This window comes from Pelobates fuscus, chromosome 5 (assembly GCF_036172605.1).
Source record: "Pelobates fuscus isolate aPelFus1 chromosome 5, aPelFus1.pri, whole genome shotgun sequence".
Lineage (NCBI taxonomy): Eukaryota > Metazoa > Chordata > Amphibia > Anura > Pelobatidae > Pelobates > Pelobates fuscus.
In genome coordinates, this window is record NC_086321.1 from 56,496,528 (window position 1) to 56,503,461 (window position 6,934).

Genomic DNA, 6,934 nt, shown 5'->3' on the forward strand with positions numbered 1-6,934 from the left:
CACATAAAAATAGAATGCCACTTGATATCTGGTTAATGTCTTTTGCTGACTATTCTGCCATTAACCTTTTTATTATGAAGTTTTGCATTGATCTGATCTTTGGTGTAGTCTCCTTTTTCTATGGATTAATTCCATTAAGTTTGATGTACAGACGCTAGTTGTCTGAAAATGTCATCTATTGATCCTTAAGATTCATATTTCATATTAAAGCCTGGTATCTGTTCTACTAATGTAGTTTTTAAGTTCTACGAGGTAGCTTGGTATTCCAGGTGGTAAAATGAGGAAGACATTTAAGTAATACAGCGAAAAAAGAACGTAAGAATAAACAAGGAAAGGGTGCAAAAAAATAATAGGGGGTTAAACAACATTTATAGTTTTTCAAATTATCAGTCACTTGCAAAAAGCAAATGAATGATAATTTGCAAAAGTGCATCGTACTGGATGCATTAGATTTATCATCGCAACCATGCGGTCGTTGATAAATCTCCAATTCTGGTACTGTATATTAGTTCGAATTTGGACATTAGTGATTTTCCAAACTCATCCAAACCAATTTTATAGAATAGGTCTGAATCCTGACCACATTTGGCGTTAGTAAATCTGAGAATTGCTACAGCGGTCAGAATTAGTTGTTTTCACCGTATTTTCCCATTCTGACAAAATCTGGTGTTTAGTTAATAACCCAGTAAAAATGATTTTGGTGCAAAGCTTTTAAAAATCAATAACACAATATTTGAACTTCCAGCCAACTGGGTTTGGTGGTGAACGGTGATTAATTGTTTCTATAACACATTTTTTTAAATTCTGGTGGGGTTTTTATTTAATTATTTTATATCTTATATTAGTTGTGTATGATTATGATTTCTTTCTTTTTTTTGCCACATTTTATTGGCCGAAGAAAGACAACCAAAGATTTTCAATCAATTACTCCAAAGGTAAGTATGAAATCTTTTTTACAGTCCATATAATTTTCTATTTACAAGCTGTGGACCCCTTTATAAGTAAAGGGGGTTAGGCAGGCTTTTAAAAAATAATTTATGAGGTCTAGAGAGAGCTGTGAAATAAACAATTAGCTCACACTAGTTACGTAGCGCGTTCTGACCACACCTGTCATGTATACGACTAATTCCTCGTAGGTGCAACAGAGAAGACCAGCTTCATCATGCTGAAATGGTCAATTGATGTGACAGTGCTTTTTACCTCTCATGAAACTATAGTAAATAGCAAATGGCATTGTGAATTCTAGTTTACTATGGAATGATTTATTTTTAGTCAGAAATTTTAACTGTTTGGCATCATGGCAATCTTATGCCAGTTAGAAAAAAATAAATATATATATATAGGTAACTGGCTGTAAAACCAAGTCTGAAACCTTCAGCCTCTTGCAAATTGAGTTGAAAATGTCCTGGGCTTTTTTCTTTTAGCAGAATTCAACACTTTATGAATATGTAGCAATATGTTTTTTGTTTTCAATTAGAGATGTTGCTAACATAACATTTTCCGTTCGCGAACGGCGAACGCGAACTTCCGCAAATGTTCGCGAACGGGCGAACCAGGCGAACCGCCATAGACTTCAATAAGCAGGCGAATTTTAAAACCCGCAGGGACTCTTTCTGGCCACAATAGTGATGGAAAAGTTGTTTCAAGGGGACTAACACCTGGACTGTGGCATGCCGGAGGGGGATCCATGGCAGAACTCCCATGGAAAATTACATAGTTGGTGCAGAGTCTGGTTTTAATCCATAAAGGGCATAAATCACCTAACATTCCTAAATTGTTTGGAATAACGTGCTTTAAAACATCAGGTATGATGTTATATCGATCAGGTAGTGTAAGGGTTACGCCCGCTTCACAGTGACAGACCAAACTCCCCGTTTAACGCACCGCAAACAGCCGCAAACAGTCCATTTGCACAACCGCAAACTCCCCATTTGCACAAGGTTGGATACCAAGCTAGCCATGTCCAGTTCCTTGTCCTCACTGATGTCCTTGAAGGTCTCTTCCTCCACCCAGACACGTTCAACACCAAGGGTCCTCGAAAGGTGACAACAAGCCCCCTGTATTTTTTTTAAAATGTACACTACTGTTACACCAGATATGAGTTGCACTGGTGTGACACTGTGCCCTGGCAGGCCCTGAAACGCACACGTGTGAAGGAAACTGACTGCTATTATTTCACAGTCAAATTTCTAGTTTTTTTTTTTAATGTACACTACTGTTACACCAGATATGAGTTGCACTGGTGTGACACTGTGCCCTAGCAGACCCTGAAACGCACACGTGTGAAGGAAACTGACTGCTATTATTTCACAGTCAAATTTCTAGTTTTTTTTTAAATGTACACTACTGTTACACCAGATATGAGTTGCACTGGTGTGACACTGTGCCCTGGCAGGCCCTGAAACGCACACGTGTGAAGGAAACTGACTGCTATTATTTCACAGTCAAATTTCTAGTTTTTTTTAAATGTACACTACTGTTACACCAGATATGAGTTGCACTGGTGTGACACTGTGCCCTGGCAGGCCCTGAAATGCACATGCGTGAAGGAAACTGACTGCTAATATTTCACAGTAAAAAAAGTGTTGTTTTTTTTAAATGTACACTACTGTTACACCAGATATGAGTTGCACTGGTGTGACACTGTGCCCTAGCAGACCCTGAAACGCACACGTGTGAAGGAAACTGACTGCTATTATTTCACAGTCAAATTTCTAGTTTTTTTTTTAATGTACACTACTGTTACACCAGATATGAGTTGCACTGGTGTGACACTGTGCCCTGGCAGGCCCTGAAACGCACACGCGTGAAGGAAACTGACTGCTATTATTTCACAGTCAAAAAAGTGTTTGTTTTTTTTTAAATGTACACTACTGTTACACCAGATATGAGTTGCACTGGTGCGACACTGTGCCCTGGCAGGCCCTGAAACACACACGTGTGAAGGAAACTGACTGCTATTATTTTACAGTCAAATTTCTATTTTTTTTTTAAATGTACACTACTGTTACACCAGATATGAGTTGGGCTTTTTGGGGTGCTGTCCTTACAGCAGAGATCAGATGAATCCTCCAGGACTGTAGTGGACACTGAATACACTAGCCTAGCTATCAATTTCCCTATTAAATCAGCAGCAGCACACTGTCCCTCCTCTCACTAAGAATGCAGCTTCAGAATGAATCTAAAATGGATGCTGTCCAGGAGGTGGGAGGGTCTGGAAGGGAGGGTCTGCTGCTGATTGGCTGGAATGTGTCTGCTGACTGTGAGGTACAGGGTCAAAGTTTACTCAATGATGATGAATAGGGGGCGGACCGAACATCGCATATGTTCTCCGTCCGTGGCGAATGCGAACAAGCTATGTTCGCCAGGAACTATTCGCCAGCGAACCGTTCGGGACATCTCTATTTTCAATGTGTTGTTTGTTCACATGGTACTATGGCATGAGGTTACCCAGATAGCAAGACACGTAATACTTAATAAACTTGTGCATTTGGTTTTGGAGGAACTGCAATTCATTTTAATTTAAGCAAATTGGCGGTTCAGCCGAATTCCGTAACTCTGAAGCACAGTATGGATGTATGATCGAGCAGACAAACTAGCAAGATGGACAGGCATATTTGATTGCCTCAAGATTTGGAGTTCCATCTGTGGCACCAATAAAGAAATTATTGATGGGAAAAAATGTTGATGGTGATTTTATCCACAGATCAAGTGAGAAATGACCAATAGATGTGTGTATTGCCCTTCCCTTTTACCCCTCTGTTGATTACTTATTGCCATTTTATCTGTTACCAAATTGTGGAAAATGCACCTTTCAGTGTAATGCAAAATATATACATAATGATACAGATTGGCTCATTTTTGCATCCTTTTGGTGCATCTGGTTCGCTTTTCAAATATGTTTCATGGACAACATTCGGACAAGCCAAACCATTAAATAAACAAGTGTTGGACGTCCCAAATTAAATTAAATTTTCTGAAAAAAATTATTAGGCTAAGCCAAATTTTTCCACCATGCTCAAGTGTCCATATCTTTAAAACAAAACAAAACAAAACAAAAATAGAAAAAAGTCTAATCAATTATTAAATTATGACAAAAAAAAACTAAACACAACTGATCCATTTTATTAACTAAATTATATTATCCAGCCATTTACCTATACGAGTTATCATGTACAAACTCACTCCATCTCTGACTGTAATTTAAAATGCTCTTTACTTTTGCTAGTAGACTGAAACCTTTTTATCCCAGATCGAGCTTTTAATCAAATCCTACATCTCAAGTCTTCTGTGCCCTTTTTAAATTAAAATAAAAAACAATATAGATTCTTTCTGAAGCCATGGCCTCTTGCTATTGTTGCATCAAAAAAAGGACAGTGAAAAGCTCAAAGAAACACTTAGAATCCCATTGATATAGCTCAGCTGCAATCTGTACAGATATTTTAAACCTGACAAAACAGAGATACAACAAGTCTTTGGCTTCTGCTCTCAAGATTGTAAAGGTCTAGATGAAATGATACCTTAACCGAGATTGCCTCAATATTGTTTTTCACATTCTGCTTGCTGTTTTAATAGTAATTTAGGACATTAAACGGTTGCCCTAGTGGCTGTCTGAAATTTTCAGAAATCTGTTGTAAAGTGAGAAGTACAAAAGGGAATGAATGAGATCAAATTGAGTTGTACTAGTGACCAGATGGGACCTGATCTTTAATGTAGACGTTTCTATTCATAAAATTCATCTCCAGACAGAGTACAATTCTAGTATTCAGTGCAAAATAAATGCTGTATGCAATGTTCAAACTTTGCTTTACACATTGGTTTTACACGTACATCTAAGGAACACAAGTGTTTATTGTGTATCCCTAAATTTCACTTTGATCTGTCCAGCTTTGTGGCCTGTGTCATAGCAACATGGGGTAAAGGAAAATTATACCAAAAAAAAATAAATACATTTAAAAAAAATATTCCCTTGAGGGAGAGCAAAAAGAAAGGAAAGCAATGAGGTCACGAGGTGTAGTAACATACTGAAATTACCTTGAAAGGGTAGAGCAATCTGTAAATATCAAACAGAGGATTAATCCAATCATTGGGCAATCTCCTTGAACGTTTGCAAAGTTTTTCCAAACGTACAACTAAAATGGGGTGATATTGCCCAGTGAAGACTGACACGGTTGCAGCATTGTAGATGAGGTCAACGAAAACTGGACAATTGGATGAAACTAGAACTCCGGTTACAGGAACAGGAAAAAGGTCTCAACTCCAAATTCTCACTCAGTCTTTTGCTGAGAGGTGAGTGGGCCTGATGTTTGTGGGGTTCCTTAATCCAGATTTGGAAATGAGAATTGCTTCTCTAACACATTTTCAGTGAGGCATTTATCTTTTCACTGATTCCCCACAGATAAAAGGTTGTTTCTCTTAATAAACATAATTTGAGTGCTAATAGGGAATATTATACAAAGCATCAAAATAATAACTTTTTTTTACCCCTTATGGTCCCCTTCCTTTTTGTAACTTAAAGGGTTACTATAGGCATCAAAATAACATAATGGAGTGTATAGATGTATATAGTGTATAGATCATGCCCCTGCAGTTCCGCTGCTCAATTCTCTGCCATCTAGAAGTTAAATCAATTTTTATTCTGTGTATACAGCTTTAGCAACACCTCCTCTAGCTGTCACTCACAGAGCTTACATGAAAAAATGCTTCAGTTTCAATCATATTTTAACATGCTTTAGAAGTTATCTCCTGCTCTGTAAATTGAACTTTAATCATGAACAGGAGGCTCCTACAGGGTATAGAAGGCTATTAACAGAGCAAGAGATAAGAAATTCTAAATTAAACAGATTGTGCAAAAAAGGAAGAGTAAACATTAGATCTCACTTAACAGGAAGTGTTTATGAAGGCTGTGTAAATCATATGCAGGAAGGTGTGACTAGGGCTGTATAGATATAGTGATTTAGCTTCTGAGTGGCAGAGAATTGAGCAGTGAGACTGTAGAGTCATGTACACCAATACTGCTTCGTTAAACTAAGGTTGTTTTGGTGCCTATAGTGTCATTTTATTTTTCTTGCTTGGGTTTAAACAGCACAGCTTGCTTACATCTTAATATATGTTTTTTACAGTACGTTGATTTTGACTTGTAACATATTATTTATTAAATTAATATCAGAGCAAACAGAGATTTGTTTACAAAGGAAAAGCATTCTGTAAGAGAGTCAGTTAATTAGTTCTACAACTCCTTGCTACAGATCTACCTACTGTTACCTACTTCCAACCCAACTAAGTATATAATATATATATATATGTATATATATATATATATATATATATATATATATATATTTGTAGTCGGGGCACTTGCCGTGATAATAGTGTAACATAGCATATTATAACCAAAAGACATATTCAAATGACACCAGTCGGTTGTGGTGTGCCGGAACCGACAGTGCAGTAGGCCTGTAATAAAAGTGGGCCCACCTTAGAGGGTGATATGAATAGAGGGAGCGGTGGGAGGGGTGATTCGCCAGACTGTCCACGGTAAGGTGGGAGAGGATTGGCCGCCCTTTTAAAGGGAATTCAAGCCCCTCCCACAACTACAGGCCAAGGCCTTACATTTGTAGTCGGGGCACTTGCCGTGATAATAGTGTAACATAGCATATTATAACCAGAAGACATATTCAAATGACACCAGTCGGTTGTGGTGTGCCGGAACCGACAGTGCAGTAGGCCTGTAAAAAAAGTGGGCAAAAGAAGAATACCATACCAATTTAATCCTATAACAACAATCGTTTATTCGGGCAAGTCACAACAGCTTGTATTACCTCTTCCACTGGTTCGGGCTGTAAAGAGTATAGGTGGAGAACGTCTAGCATCCCATAGTCCTGATGATATGACCTGGAATGTGGTTGGAGGAAGCTGAGAATGCTGCCCCAAA